This window comes from Pagrus major, chromosome 9 (genome assembly GCF_040436345.1).
Source record: "Pagrus major chromosome 9, Pma_NU_1.0".
In the NCBI taxonomy this organism is placed as follows: domain Eukaryota; kingdom Metazoa; phylum Chordata; class Actinopteri; order Spariformes; family Sparidae; genus Pagrus; species Pagrus major.
In genome coordinates, this window is record NC_133223.1 from 29,394,496 (window position 1) to 29,411,221 (window position 16,726).

Here is a 16,726-nt window from a genome sequence, read left to right on the forward strand (position 1 = left end):
ACATTTTTCAAATTGTATTCATTCTTTTATTTTTTTTTTCTTTAACCTCAATTTAACCTAGAAAGAAGTCTTATTGAGATTAAAAATCACAGACTTCTTGGCCAAGACATGCAGCAGCACAAATACCAATTAACTACAAGACAAATAAAGTGAAAAACAAAACCTTCATCAACATTCAAAACATCTGCAGCCAGACGTCCTTTTGTCCAAGTCGTTTAGAATCACTTTGAATGCGTCCAGCGAGACCAGCTCCAGAAGATTTAAGCAGTTTTGTAACTTATTCCAAGTGGAGAGAGCAGCAAAACTTAAATGCCCTTTTTTTTCTCCAAGTTCAGTACAGACTTTTGGGACAGTTAGTAGAAATAAGTCTTGGGAGTGAAAACAAAAAACCTGCCATACTTTTATGTAAATAAGAATACGCCAATGAGTCTACGAGGCAAGGACAAGGCAGACCATCCAAGGCGAGCATACGAAGAGCAAAGGTGAATAAGGGCTTTAAGATTTGTAATAAATCTCAGTGTGCCATGGTAAACAGTATCCAGTGTGGGTAGGCATTGAGAAGATGCATCTACGCATACTGTATAACATCACCATAGCCCTGCACAGACATGAATGTGGCAGCAAGTCTCCTTTTTGCTTCAAATAGAAACCCAACTTCAGCTTTAGTTTTTTTCATTAGTTGCTGCATGTAAGGCTGATTCCAAAAAGTTAAGATGCCCTATATTAATTTGTGTATTACTTTACAAAGAGAAGATATTTTTTCAAACTGATAAACTTACATATAAGGTTACAACGCGTTAAGCGATGGGAACCACTTTTGGGTTGTAGCTGTACATTGAATTTCTGGAAGACCACTTCTGGAATTTAAAGTGGACACCTTTTCTAGCAACATGGCTTCTGTCCAAAGCAACAAACAACAGCTAGCGTCACAATTTGACCTGGAAACCCTGATCTCAGTAACACCTGGTTGTATTAATAAGGAGGCAGGTTTTGTTACTTATTTATCGAGTAGAAAGAACGAACCGTCTCAAGTCCCGGTCGTAGGGGTTAACATATATCAGCAGAGGAACAGACTTTGACACAGCACCTGCGTTCTATATCGACCGAACGTGCATCTGTTCACTCTTGTTTTATGCAGAGTATCCACAGTTGTTCTAGTTCTTCAGCTATCACCATAGTGACCAGGTCAAAAAAATGCCTCTTCATGTACTTCCTTTGTTGGAGATGAATTTTCCTGGCAAACAAATTGAGCCCGGTGACAGCGGGGTTGATAGGAAAGCGGTCTATGCATGATTGTTTTTTCTACAGCCATTACACTGAGCGATCAGTATTAACTTCAGAATGATAAGTTAAAGCAAAAAAAGTTGTCCGCTGTCAGTTTAATTAACAGATCTCTTCCAGCACTAGCCAGCACCCTCACTTTCCTCACCTTAAACAGCTTCAGCATGCTGATTTTCTTCCTTTTTGAGGGGAACTAGCTTGGTCTGAAAAAAAACACATCCATTCAGTTAGATTCGGTTACACCATTAGAGAAAAACAGAACTGAAAATAGCTGATAATGACGATGACTCAACCTCACAATGGCGTTGCGTCACAAATCTACAAGTTCATGCGATGAGACTGACTGTGACCCAAATTCAAGAAGCCTGCTGGTTGAATACAGAGTTTTATGATCCTGATATAATGTCTGTCTTCATCAAATCTCCTCAGTCTTTTATTTTGCTGCTGCCACTGTGTTGTAACTCTCCACTCTTTAATGATTCATGAGAGGCCATTTCCTCACCGAGTGAAGCTATTAGGATTTTTGCTACCAGGCCTGGCTTGTAGCTCTGCACTTGTCTTCCTGTCTATAAAGAGACTCATATTACCAGCTCTAATTTTTAATAACTCTGATCAGCAAATTTACAGCACAGGGTAAAGTCTAACCTGCAGCCTGCCTCCGACAGCATGATGTATGTCCCAATCATAGCGGGATTTCATTTTTGCACTGATATCCATTTATATTTAGAGACTCGGCTGCCGTGCTGTGACTGTTTAGAAATGCACAGTGTGAGTAGACCTCACTCCTATATTAATGTCAGATTCGCTCTCAGACTCACCCCTCTGTCTGGATCGTGAACACCCAGCGAGGAAAAAAATGAGGGAGCAGTAATTGATGCGAGTGAGGCATGACAATGCATGCAATCACGGTGAAATTTTTAGCCAATAACATCACACAAAGCGGGTACAGACTGCCAAAGCACAGCTCCCTAATGGCTGCTTTATGTGTCATCAATATGCTCATCTTCTCATGAGATCGGATATACAGACTGTAACGCTCCACTTCTGAAACAACCCCAAGCTCACAATGCCGCCGCATGGATTTCAAATCCAATTATTGCAGCAGAAGATCACAGGACAGCTGAATCTGAAATACCCTGTAGTCGACTAAGTGTACTTTGGGTACAATGCACCTTAGAGAGAAGATCTACAGGAAAATATTAGTATTTTCTGTTCTTTTGGATGACTATAAAGGGTTAATACCACACATTTCTATGCTGCTTTTTCGTCTTTTGTATTGAAAGCCATCCCGCCTCTGTATTATATTGAAAAGAACTTAGAGAAACACTTTGAAGGACTTAAGTTCTTTGAAGCCATGAGAGTCTCTCCAAAAAACACATATAAGTTGGGGGATCTAAGCAATATGGAAATAAAGTAAACAAAGCGCACTCACTCTACAAAGATAAAGAAGTGTGAGACAGAAACAGAACCTGCATACAGGATAGGAAGCAACACATCCTCAGACCTAAATGACTGAACAGGTGACTCCTTATATGACATATATCACATTTTACAAAACAACATGTTCGGTGCAGCATACGCTTGCGGTTTGGTTGTGTTAAGGCAAGAAAATGACTTGGTCAGGTTTAGGCACTAAAACTACGTAGTTAGGTTTAGGCACTCAAACTTCATAGTTAGGTTTAGGCTCTTAAACTACATAGTCGGTGACCAAAACAGGTATTATAAGCCAAAACATGATGTTTTCCTAACCTTAACCAAGTGGAATTTGTGCCTACACCTAACCAGAACACAAGCACAGCACTGTGACGAGAGGAAAAATTGAAAAATTGGACCTAACGAACCGTGAAGTTACATCATAAACAAACTTTAACTTATCTGTGGTTTTGCAGAGATTTATTCTGGTAAATCTGCTGCCAGTAAAGTTGCAGTAGCTGATAGTGTGGATACCTGCAATCATGGCTCTCATTTACTTAATTTAATTCCAGAAAAAACAGATTGTTTTCTTATCATCTCAGTCTGCAGAGCACTGCAAGGAAAGCCTGACAATTCCCTGCTCGTGCAGCTTTTTTACATTAATCATTAAAATGGTGATCTCTCCTGACGGCCGTGCTGATGAGCTGCAACGATGATGGATATGTATATCTGTCTTTAGCTCTGCTCTTCATGTGCGGCTCATCTCACCACATGGAAATGGATGAGCATGAGCATTTTCTGTTAAGACACCCTGTTATGGACCGAGAATGGGGCTGTAAATAACTTCATGAAATAGAGGTAGCTCGAACGAGCTGCTGCTGCATGAAGCAAGACCTTTGGTGAAGCTAGAAAATCCACTTTTATACCCCCTCTCTATGTGAGAATTAATGTGCAGCGTGGAGATGGTCTGAATTTCTAATATTTGCCTGGAAATAGCCTTGTTGCTGAGTGTACACCAAAACATGTCAAAAACAATCTGCCTGCAGGGTTCGGCGTGCAGTTAGAATCTGCAGGCTTTGACATTATACAGCAGAGATAGCATCTCTAATGCAGGGAGCTTTTTGAATAAGCATATTTTCTGTTCGTGCAGTGTGAAACAGGGAAGCTGACGAAAAGAAGAGTAAATTGGGAGGAAGTGGGTGATGGTGTTTGTAGCGTTGCCCTGCAAATCAGCAGCAGAGGATTTTTCTATATCTCCAGAAGAATATTACATGACCACAGTGCCACCAACCCTTTATCACTTATAAATTAGCTCAGTCTTTAATTGACATGCCTATTATAGTATGCCAAATGTGGGTGTTTGCCTTCCTCAGGGGCTTTGTTTCAGGAATGTTAAAGGAGGATTGATTTTTTTTTCTTTTAGCTGCAGGGTGGCATCATTAGCTGATCTCTCAATCAGACAAAGATATGTTCACCATGGTAATAACGAGTCACTAATCTAGAAAAAACAATGATCCCGCTGTTTGATAGTTGTTTTGTGATTACACTTTGATCTCCAAAGAGAAATGTATTCTGTGTCCTGATCAAAGGCACAAAGAGGGACTGCTAAAGCTTGTTATCCGACCCAGTCTCCCGGAAATTTCCTTTATATGCTCTTCATTTGCAACACCAAATATCTTCTGAGGCAAAAGTAATGCCCCGCCTGAATTACATATTTCCTAACGATCAAATCTGCCAAGTCGCCAAATGTTCACGTTGAGCGTATCTGCGAAAATGTTTACTGAACGTAAATGAAGCAGCAATTAAAGTTTCCAGGAAAACTGTCTTGTATTATCACTGAGGATTAAATCCAGACTCTGCCATTTTAATTATACAAGATAGGAATGCTAATTTAAAGGACGGTTATCTATGAAACATAATTCATAAACAGCATTCATATTTTGTTATCATCGCTGGCAGTTTAATACATCATTGTGGGAATACATTGTCGGCCCTATAAAACCCAAATTCTGGAAGCCGAGGCAGACGCTGTATCTGCAATGTCATCAAGAGAGCCTCTGAAGTTCGTCCGAGAGGGAGAGACTGTAAATACTGTGACGGCACCTGGGGTGATTCTCTTGTGATGTTGATACTTTTTTAGCAAACTGTAGACGAGGGAAAGTCATTTGAATCTGACTGTCTGCCAGCTCCTTTGAGATCAGGCTCTATAATCCTCTGTGAAATATCTAAGCCAGACCCGGGCTGCCATGAAAATAAACTTAATTTTCTTTTAAATGCTTTAAACAAGAGTCTACTCTTGTCAGTTCAAAGCCAATCGCTCTGGCATCGCGGGTAGTGCGACTGATCTATTTGGATGTTTTGGCGAATTATTCTGCTTGAATCCTTAAGGAATCGACCAAAGTTTTAATGCAATGCAATCTGTCACTGATCCTTGAATCAATGCCTCTAACTATTACCGTTGTTACAAGTATTCCACCTATTATTCTGACATCTATCACATAATGTTCTTTTAAGCATATGTACACCAGTCAGCCAGACCATTAAAGGTCCACTTTGTAAGAAAGTTGATTTTTGAGTCTCATTCCCAACTTGTCAAATACTGACGCTTTGGGATGCAGCTGACCCGGTTAACTCGGTTAACAGGGCGCTGGTGGTAGATCCTTTGGGTCGTGTGGGTTGTGAGGTAAGGCCTCCGAGGATCCGACTTGTTCTGGCACGTCCAATGGATCAGCCACAACGTTAAAAGAACTAATTAGGGAAGTGAATAACATTGATCATCTCATTACAATGCAATGTTCTGCTGGGAAATCTTGGGACCTGGCATTCAAACAGATGCCACCATACCAAATACACCCCCTCATGGCAACATCAACCTTAACCCTAACCCTGACCCATGGCAGTGGCCCTCTTATCAGGGCAATGGACCCTGCAACACCACAAAAACTGTCCAAAGTATGTGACAATTCAATGCGTTGACACGGCCTCCAATTTCCCCATATCCCAATCCAATCAAGCATCCGTGAAGGCCCCACCAAGGATTAGATCTAGCTCTCATCTGTCAAGGCATGGACCCCTGGGGATGTCCTGTGGTGTCTGGTATCAGGGCGTTGGTGGCAGATCTGTTTGGTCATGTGGGCTGTGAGGTAGGGCCTCCATGGATCGGACTTGTTCCGGCATGTCCTATGGATGCTCGATTGGATTGGGATCTGGGGAATTTGGAGGCCATTTTGATACCTTGAGCTCTTTGTCACGCTCCTCAGGCCATTCCTGATTTTAGCAGTGTGGCAGGGCACACTGTCCTGAGAGGGGGTTACATTACCATTACAGAGTGCCGTTGCCATGAGGGGGTCTAGGTGGTCTGCAACAATGTTAGGGTGTCTTCTCCACTACACACTTTGCTGATCTTTGGTCAGCTCCTACCTAGTAGCTCCTAACCAGTAGTTTCTTTCTTTGTCAAATTGTGGTTGAAACTTTTTTGTGTGCGTTTGTGTTTTGAAAAGGGAATAAATAACTTTCAATTACTTGAATATTTAGGCAATATTTAATATCTTGTTCAAGTTTTGTATGGAAAGAAGAGTTTGGCACCAAAAAGAAAATAAAAAACTGGGAACATATGCTCCAATTAGTGTACTTCATGTTTTTTCTGTCAGCACATAATAGTTTAAATTCAGCTCCAAATTGGCAGAAATGTCTCCTAATCATGATGATGCTGGTATCAGATGCTCCATCACTTGGGTCAGGTCCCCAGTTACTTGACTTTTGGACCAAAATATTAAAATGCTAAATGCTTTTAACGCAATTATTAATTTGAAACCAAGATTTATTCACAGCCCATTAACAGAGATACTTCCATTCTCTGTTATGATGATTATAATGTTTCTGTCACATTGTAATGGGCCTTAGCTTTCAATAACGATGGCTAGACATCTTATTATTCTGAAATGAAAATGTGTTTCATCTCCTTAATTTGAGGGTTGGATATTGGATATTGGCTCATTAAACTATATCAAAATTATAAAACATTACATAGATTACAATGTATTCGTTGAAAACTTTACATTTATTTTGGAAAGCCTCCAAAAGACACACATTTTAAAATGTTATATTGTTTTTGCAGTGTCTATTGAACTAATTAAATATATATTGATTTACTTGTTAATAGAATTTGGGAAAACTAAATAGTTTAAAATGATCGACAGTGTATTTTCTTAAATGTGCATTGTTTGGGATAAGAAATATAATGGTTACACTGTAAAATGAAGATGGCGAGACCCCTGAATGCATTCTTAGCACTCCACCATGAAAAAAAGTTCAAATTTTATGACTTATCTGACCTGGAAAAGTCTGAATCAGACCCAGTAACAGGCATTTAGAATAACAGTAATATAGATATAGCCAATCTTCATGTCAAGGACTCCTAGAGGGAATTGTGGTTGGTTCCTTCTCCCTTACTTTCTTCGTATTTGCTTTCCTTTTTTAACCCCACCTTGAGATCTACTGATGTAGTTTTGTGGTGTGTTTTTGTACTTTGTGTGTCAGAGGTGCTTGGTGAGGCTGGGTGGAGCTGTGCCGGTCCACACACCTGCAGGGCATTGGTTGTAATCAGCACTTTCTCTTATACCCAGACCTTCCCTCTGCACGCTGCCAGATTATTGTCGCCAGCTCCAGTGGTACCTGGTTTCTCTCAGTGTCTTTAGAGTAAATGTATTTAGAAGCTTTCATTATGTCCACTCGACAGCACCTTAATCCAGCCTCTCTCCTCTTCCAGTGTGACTGGACCATTCCTGTGGACCAGCTCATCTACCACTCGCCATCCAGCCTCCCCGCACATCTGCCAACCTTCTCAGCCCTGACTGCCTGAGCCAGCCACCTGCGTAACCGTGAGTCTCCACCTGCACCACCCCGGGAGCCACCTGCCTGAGCTCGAGCTCACCACCTCCACCTGCCAGCAATTCCTTTGTGATCAATAAATTCACCTTTCAAATGTACTCCCTGTTTGGCGTCAACTTTTGGGTCCACCTGTTCGAACAACAACCGTTACATCATCAGTATTAAACTGAGACTCTTTCATGACTACTTTAATCACAAAAAATGTACTAGATTTATGAGTTTTGAACCCATTTACCTTGAAACCTCTGTCTAATGATGTCTTTGTACTATAATCCCAAATTCCCTTAATTGATTGAATTCCTGCACAAAGTGTCATTCTGCCCGCGGTGCTCAGATTATGAAAACTAATTAATAATTAGGGATACTACATATTTATCTCTCTAAAACAGCATAAACAGCAATTTATATGATCGTTTTCAAGGTATTTTTATGGGTTCTTGTTTTGCTAGAAACATCTGGCGACCACATTGAACCTTTATGGTGAGGCAGCTTTGGCCCTAAATCAGCCTTTCTCAAAGTGTGGTCTGTGAACAGATTTGGTAAAATATCTTGTTTTTAAATTAAGTGTTTCTCAAACTGTAGGTGATACTGAGCGGCTCCAAAGCCTCGTAGTGATGAGTAGGATAGATGTGGTGTTTTTAATATCAAATCAACTTGTATGTAAATTCATTATTTATTATTATGTCAAAGATGATCAGCCGCTGAGCGCTGTGTGACACTGGCCAGGCCACACGGATGTCTCCATTCTTCCTATTAAGATGGCAACAGAGACAACGATGAGTGAGGAGGCGAGGCTATTTTGCCAGACTGTCATCTAATTTGGCTATCATTTTCTAATATACTGGTGAAGTAGGTCGACTGTTTTTGGGGATACTGGGAACGTGAGTCTGAGTTTTTTTTAATTAGCTAAGTGGTCCTTTGTGCAGGAATTCAATCAATTAAGGGAATTTAGAGCCGTGTTTCTCAAAGTTTTTTATACCAAAGTGTCACTCAGGCCACGGTGCTCAGATTATGACAAATAATTAGTCATTCAGGATCTTGCATATTTAAAGAGCATTTTACCTCAAAAAGATGGCATAAACAACTATTATGTAATCATTTTTAAAGACTAAAGGTTTTTGGTGCTAAAAACATCTGGCAAAATTAAACCTTACGGTGGACCAACTTTAGCTCGCAGGCCCTACTTTGGGCAGCCTTGATCTAAATGTTTAAACAGTCAAGAGGTCCCTATGTGTGCAGTTACACTTCTTTAAACCTCAGTCTCATAATAATAATACAATCTTAACCTGCCTTTGAAACTAGTTCACCATTAATGCATGATGACTTCCTGCATGGTGGTGCCCCCACCCTATACAGCCGGTGCCCCTGTTTATTGTTTCGGCCCCGGGGCCCCTCACAGCCTGAGTCCGCCACTGATTTAAATGACTGTAGTGTAACTTTGCTGGCTGTCTGCTGAATGTTGAGGTGACCACTTGGATTGCCAAAATGCTAATGCAAACAAAAAAAAAAAAGAGGCTCCCTCCTAACTTTCAGAGTGTGGCGCTGAAATCTACTTGATGTGTTGTAAAAAAAAAAAAAAAAAATCTTAATGCAAATCCAGATCTCCACAGCTGTAGTTTGATTGTCATGAATATGACCATTGTCGTGAAAGAGCCTCCCTCCTCTCTAACGTGGTGGCTGCCTCCCCGATTCTTTCCGGTCGCGTCTCCCCCCCTCCCCTCCTCCCCACCTCCCCTCCTCTTCCATGTATTATTCACGTTGCGACCAAAGAGCTGAGACCGAGAGCTTGTTGACGTCAGCAAACTTGTCCGGCAAAGCAGCTGTAGAGGAGGCGAGCCGAGGAGGAGGAGAGGGAGCGCAGACTGCTGGATGTGGAGCTCTGGCTGCGGAGCGCAGAGGAGCGAGGGCTGCTTTTATTTTTTTTCTTCCTGCAGGACTGCTCGGACTTCTTCTTCTTCTTCTTCTTCTTCTCCCAGAGTAAGTACATGCGCTTCTCCTTCCCTTCCTGTCTGGGAAGCACTCACATTCCCCCCCTCGCTGCTGTGTTTTGGGAGTTGAGCTGTCGAGTTTCCCGGCTGCTGGGAAACAAATCTTTTGTGTGTGTTTGGCGCACGGTGCGAGCTCTCCACGGCCATTTGTTGTGAGCCCGAAGTTTGCGAATATGTAGCGCTTGAATCTTAAATGTTTACATGTCGTGTGGAGTTTACTGAACACGCTGAACGTGCGTTTGCGCGTTAAATCCACTCCGGACATAACGGGAAACTTTGTTGCGCAAGTCCGCGCAAGGTGGACTCGAGTGCGGGCTGCACTGTCCGTCCGTCTCCCTCGAAAATCTTCCACTAGTTGTCACTTTTAAGTCGTGTCATCTCCTCAGGGTGACCCAGTTGTTGTCATATGTAAAAAATATGGAAGTAGAATCAGAAATCTAGTATTTTGTGGCAAGTTTTTATTTTTGGAGTCGCCGGATTTATCCTCTGAGGCACTGTTTGCTCAATATTTTGCTGCGTGTGTCGCTTCTCATCTCCTCTCAGGCAGGAGAGAGAGGCTCATTGACGTGACTGACACTCAACCTTCAAAACAAACGCGCATCTATTAAATGGCATTTACCTTTTTTTCCTCCCCATCCTCAGGTTAGTCTGCCTGCGTTATTGTCTCCCACTGCGTGCTGCGAGAGATATTAATAACTTGATAAGTGCCTTGAGGATGGATAAGCATCTGGCTGGCTGTGTACTTCTGGTTTTCTCTCCCTCACACTTCTCATTTTTTTTTGCTGCAGAGGAGTCATCATTGTCTGAGGTTGTGAAATGAGATGATTTCTGCAGACTTGTTGAATTTTTTTTTTGGGTAGTTGATGGTGGTGCAACCTCCCATGAACCACCTCTGGATGCTTTCCAGCCACTGGCAGCAGTAAATTGAATAGCTGCTCTCATGTGGTATGCTGTGAAAAAATCTGCATGAATTAGCCTCCAGGCTTCTACAAATTGCAGTTCAGGACAGTTTTTCATATTCCCAGCAGACCGCCTTAAAAATCAGACCCTCATAATCACCTATAGTTCTGGCACAGTTAAATAAAGGTCATGTAGAATTAATGACAGTCAGCGTAAACACCTTACGGTCTCCTGCTCAACGCAGACGGTCAGAGTGGTGGAAATGCATCATCAGGCTGATATTGGCTTATGTAAACAGGTCTGCTGTCATTTGGATGCAAATAACATGAGAGCTGCACGATGAAGGCTGTAGATATTAAATCATCATTGTGTGGTGAGACGGTTTCTACCTTCTCCGATTTTGATATCATGATTTGCCAGAAGTGTTGTTGTATTTTCCTGGTTTTAAAGGCGGCACTACGGTGAAGTGATGTCATGAACTCACCAGACCTTCCTCAGGGCTCCAGGGTGCAACTGTGACTTCACATTTCATTGGTTGCAACAGCGTGCCTGAAACTAAGCAGTTCCTTTTTTTTAAAAAAAAGTTGCAACAGGTTATTGCAGTTTCTTCCCACATTTTGCTGTGATTTAAATGACAAACACTTTGTATTTGCATCTTTTTTCCTGTCAGGACTCAAGACTTATTTATGACACTGCTTGCTTACTGGTGCACCAAACTTTTTCATTTGGGTGCAGCGTGTAATTCAGGTGCAGCCAATCATATATTTTCACAGTGTAATTTCCCAACAAATAATGTAAATAATTGTTTTCTTCATTTGAATTACACGCAACAAGAAACTGCAACAACCTCAATTATCTAAGAAATAAACTGTTACTTTTGGCCGCATGTGCGTCTGCAGCCCTGCTTGTTTCAATCATTTACATAGTGTGTTAAGAAATTGAATTAAAATGTCTTACAGGTGCACCTTGGTTATGTGCTGGTGCACCTAAAGGAAAAAGTTAGGCACACCAGTGCAACCAGTGTGAGTTAGTCTATTGTAATACAACCTTTGCCCACTTAGTCATTATATCCATGTTCCTGATGATTATTCATCAAAAACCTCATTGTGTTACTATTTTGTGAAAGTACCAACAGTCACCCCGACAATCTCGTTGCAGTATCGAGGGTGAGATATTTGGATTTGTTGCCCAATCCTAGCTTTTATGAAGAGATTCAAAGTATGGAGATATATCGTAGGGATGCACGATAATGAAAAAAAAATTACATGATCAGTTATCGGCAGATAATGAAATTATAGCCGATAAATATAACTGATAATACAAAGCCAAACTGCTTTGGTTGACTTACCAAGTGCATCGTTTACACACAGTATGTGGTGGGATGCACCTTTTTAAAGTTGGTTTGCCAGCCACCAATAGACACAGAGAAGAAGAACAATAACAACAATGCTGTCGTCGCGTTCATGACGTAGAGCTGCTGCACCTGTGTAGAGCCACGCAATGTAGACGAGAGCCACACATGACGTCGCTCTAGTGGGCGTTTGTTTTGGAGAGGAGGGGAAAAGTCTGAGTTTAACACAATACATCTTATTAGAGCTGTGAATGATAAATCATCCATCTTTGCCTGCTACATCTTAGCCTTTTTACCCTCAGGGGTGCATAAACTACAGGTAATGAACTTATTTTTAAAATACCAAAATGTGAAATTATCGATTATCGGCTGAAAAAACTCCATATCGTGCATCCCTGATATTTCGTGTATCATGACAAGTACCACAATGTTATCTCCCAGCCCTAAATCCAGGTGCACATGAAGTATGATGCACTTCATTGTCGAGCTGAATATTGCCCCAGATTCTAAACTTTGAACTGCTGCAACGTTTTAGAGCCGGGAATCCTCGAGAAGCCGTAATAAATCACCTGACAAATGCAGTTTACTGTTTTTTTTTTTTTTTTAGTTTTGAGATGAGTGGGGCATCTCAGGTCCCTCTGGTGTCAAGTGATTGTTAACCCTTTGGTCTCTCAGCTTTCTTCAGTTCTCATTCATTTCACAGAGAGTCTTTCTGGCATGGTGTGACTACATATTGTTTTCATTTCAAGGATTTTCCACAGTTTGACATGATTCTTGCTTCATGTTTCAAAAGGTTCAGCAGGTGGTTAAATATATATGAAAGGAAAGTGTCATGGTGTTCGAGGGATGGAGGAACCATTCTGATGGGACATTATGTGCCTGAGTGTTGTCAAGATGTGCAGATACCACACACACAAAAGTACATTTTCTTGTCCGTCACTCCTATTGTTCACTTTTTCTTGTGAAATGAATATGTGTGTCGGTGATATAAACAGGAAGTATAAGGTTGTCGTGCAGTGAGCATTATTTTTTTGCTGATATTTAGATTTTGGTCACACAGCATTATGGAAAGTGATGATTCATCAGTTGATACTTGTTTGTATAGAACCGTGTGAATGCACAATCAAAGGGATTGCTTTTGATTCTTGATTTGATTTCGCAGCAGTTTTATAGGTTTTTATCCTCAGCGGACATTTTTGAAAGAGCGCCGCAAACAATAAGAGGCTTCTTCCATGCATTTGGTCCTTTCATACACTGGAAAAACTGTTAAACTGTTCTTGTTCATGGAAAAGCGACATCTTGGCACAGATATTCAGAAGCTATGTTTTTGTGTTGTACACCTTGATGGGCAGAAATGACGCAGACAACCACGTTTGCTTTCTAATGGGCTCTTGAGAGTGTGTGTAGCATCACTGGCGGATGTGAACTGAGATCATTTGTTATGATATAGTGGAGTGTTTGAGTTTAGTGTAGACGATCTGCTTCCTGTGTACACCAGCTTTGTTTTAAAATCCTGTTTCCAAAAATACCCTGTGCACGTGTGTGGACCAGGCCTAAGACACATCCTGACATGTCTTGTTATCAATATAGTTTTAAAGCCTCACTTATTAAATATGACTTTTGCTGTGTTTGCCTGTTTTTCCTGAAGCTTAATAGACCTGATATTTGGAGCAGAAATGAGTAGTCAATTAATTATCATCGATTTAATGATTTTGAACATTTTTCAAGCAAAAATGAAAAAGTGGCCGGCAGTCTCTCGTCCCAGCTGTCAAATTAAACGAGTGGCTGCTTGTCTTTGTCATTTATCTGTGACACTGTGAGATGCAGCGGGAAAACCTTCGCAACACGCCTCGATGATGTGTGTTTCCACCAGACAGTATGGTGTCGTGGTCAGGTGCACGTAGCTACAGGGGTACCACACTGCATGTAGATTATTGCATGTTATCTGGAACCTAAATTGACAAGTGCGAGGTACGCCTGGGAAGTTTTAGCCACACGCTGTTGGTGACTTGGTTTGAGGTTAGCACAACAAGCTGATTGGCATGTGAGTCAGTCACGCAGTTAAACGGCGGAGCTGGGAGACCCACCTGCGTCCTGTTTAAAACAGTAGTTTAGAAACTGTTCGGGTTACAGTTGAGCTACAACAGCAACAGAGAGTGATGGGTGTAAGACGACGGCGGTGTGTCGGCACTGATCTGCCGTTGTGGATGCAAACATGTCAAACATGCTGATGGAAATTGGACACCGAGATGAAAAGAGACATACGTTTGGGGTAGAAGGTGAACAAGTACTTTATGTTGACATGCAAGTTTGTATCATTCAAGACTAAAGCAGCCTCTCATGTGCGCTGAAAAGACTTCAGGGTGTAGTCTGCTTGTCAGTATGTGTTAAACTGACCCCAGCTTTCATTTGTGTCCGTCAGCATGTCTGTAAGACATTTTAATCAATCCTGCAGAATGCATTGATGCTTATTAAAGTAATGAAATTCACATATTGATCAATTACATCTCAGAAATGATTACATCTCGGCACATGAAATATGTAGGTATGAAAATCTGCATTTCGCCCTCCATAACGTTGACAGCACTCAAGTTTGCCGCTCGCCGCCCGCCTATCAGAAGCTTCAGCAGACACTCCATCTATCAGTGCACGATCACACAGTGACTGATAACATCATTACTATCAGCCAGTGCTCCCCGTTCCTCACTGTCACCAAAAAACTCCATTATAACAAGTTCATCTTTTCACCCAGGAGCTGTTTGTCGTCAGATTGCTGGGAAGCTGGAGTGACTTCAGCCTGTCCCCCCCCCCCCCCGCCCCTTTGTGCTCAGTCGGAAACCATCAACCAGCTTTTCATCCACGAGGACTATTGTAGCTGTTACCTCTGGAATCAAATTTGAGCAGGAAGATTACACGGCTGCTTATTACCGCCTCATCTTTTTCTTATCGTCATTGTGTCTGTGTCAAAACAAAATCCTTCTTCTGAGTTAAAACCACAAGAGTGACTCGCCTAAGTCGAGATAATTGATATTTCTGTCTTGCTGGGCTAAGGTGTTGACTCCCACAAATGTCAAAGCCTTCTGTCTCACCATCTCCGTGATGGAGTTAATCCTATCAGCATTTATTATACATCTCAATTAATCACAGGCTTTTGCAAATGAGACGGCTGAGGGAGCTTTGGGTCTGTGCATTTTACTGCCTGTTTTCCATCCTCGTGTCCCCCATTTCTTTTGTCTTTGCTTTTTCTTGGAGGGGGACGGGTATTGTTTCGTGAGGTAGAGGCTTGTTCTTTGCAGAGCTAATGGATCCTCTTTGTTGTTCATATGATGTGTCACTCTGGAAGTATGTTAAGAGGCACAAAGAGAGAAAAAATAATATAGCCAAAGTCCCAGGCGCTTTAAAAAAGGTATATATTTCATTCAGCGCTTTGATGTTTCGAGCTGGAAATAACACTTTGGTGCCACTTTCTTCGGCATAAATCATTTTTCAAAGAGCAACACAGCAAAGCAAAAAGGTAGTCGAGGAATGTATGAAGGGTGAGAAAATTTGCATGAAATATTACCGAGCAGCTGTTTCAATTCTATTTTAATAAACCCTGCAATATGTGTAGTTATGGCTGAATACATTAATCTGAATATGTATGGACCTCACATTCAGTTTGAACTCTTGTGATGAGTGGGCCATCGACAACGAGATGAACCTGAAACTTGGTATATCAGTTTTTATATTCTATTCTGAGGCATTGATTCTTCAGATTCGATACTAGTCCTTTTATCTTTTTGCTAAATTTGAGAATCGTTATATCTCCTCCAACACATTGGAATCATCTTTTATGTGACATGGGCACCAAAAGCAAAGCTGTCAGCCCAATATGACTGAATTTATGTTCAGTAACTGATCGCAGAAAGACTGAATTTCAAAATAACACTCACAAAGAATCTATATTTAGATTTATGGTCATGTCTTGGCTGATACCTAATCTACCGGAAAGGGACAGTTTACCCCAAACCCAAAAATACACGTTTCCCTCCTACCTTTGGTGCTATTTTTGCAGAGTTTTGAGATCTGACTTCTCTCAAGTATAATAGAACTACATGGCATCTGGCTTGTGGTGCTCAAAGTGCCAAATAAAAATGTTTGACCGCAAAGCTTCCTTCCAGAAGTCATGACCTGGAGGTTCAAGATGACCTGCAGACCTTGTTTTGAACAGTTTGAAGTCAGAACTATTTTCTTTCTACCGAACTACACCCACCTATCTACTCACAGAGGAGAGGCTAGCTAACTGAGCTGACTAAGCTAGCTAATGTTATAGCTCAGCTGAGGAGGACGCCATTAATGTTTACATCCTGTCACATGCACAAGTCTCTCGTTCAAGAGTAGATGAACACTTCCTTTTGCACTGATCTTCTGATTCAGACCCAGGATACACACTGATCAGCCACAACGTTAAAAACCACTGACAGGTTAAGCGGTTAACATTGATCATCTCATCACAATTCAATATTCTGCTGGGAAACCAACGATGTAGACCACGTAAATAACCTCATGGCAATGGCAGTTTTATAGAGCAAATTAAGTCAGATGGTAGTTAAGAACCAGGGATAGTTTGTGATAGTCGATAATTAGTATAGATTTTGAGATGGGTCTGTCACTGACTCGGCTTAACGATTCAGAATCGGCCAAACGAAGTCTTGGTCATGGGCACCCTTGTATTGGACAGAGCGCTGATAGCTCTACCAAATGAAACGGCTTCTGGCAACACGGTTTAGTTGGTCTGGATCAAACCACTGCCGGTAATCTCAAAACACGATTTGCAGAGGATGTAATAAGTTCATGTCCACTAATAGAAAATATGATCGGAGAATATAAACCTCGGGACAAGATTAAACGAGTCTATATAATT

General features: G+C 41.4%; 1 protein-coding gene across 1 annotated transcript in view; it reads left to right on the forward strand.

Moving 5' to 3' along the window:
- The first annotated feature begins 9,360 nt into the window (after window positions 1–9,360).
- gulp1a (GULP PTB domain containing engulfment adaptor 1a) overlaps window positions 9,361–16,726 on the forward strand; it is a 94,645-nt gene continuing 87,279 nt past the window's right edge. Inside the window, exon 1 of the mRNA XM_073473597.1 lies at window positions 9,361–9,561. The gene's annotated coding sequence lies outside the window, so the exon portion shown is untranslated. The remainder of the gene's footprint in view (window positions 9,562–16,726) is intronic.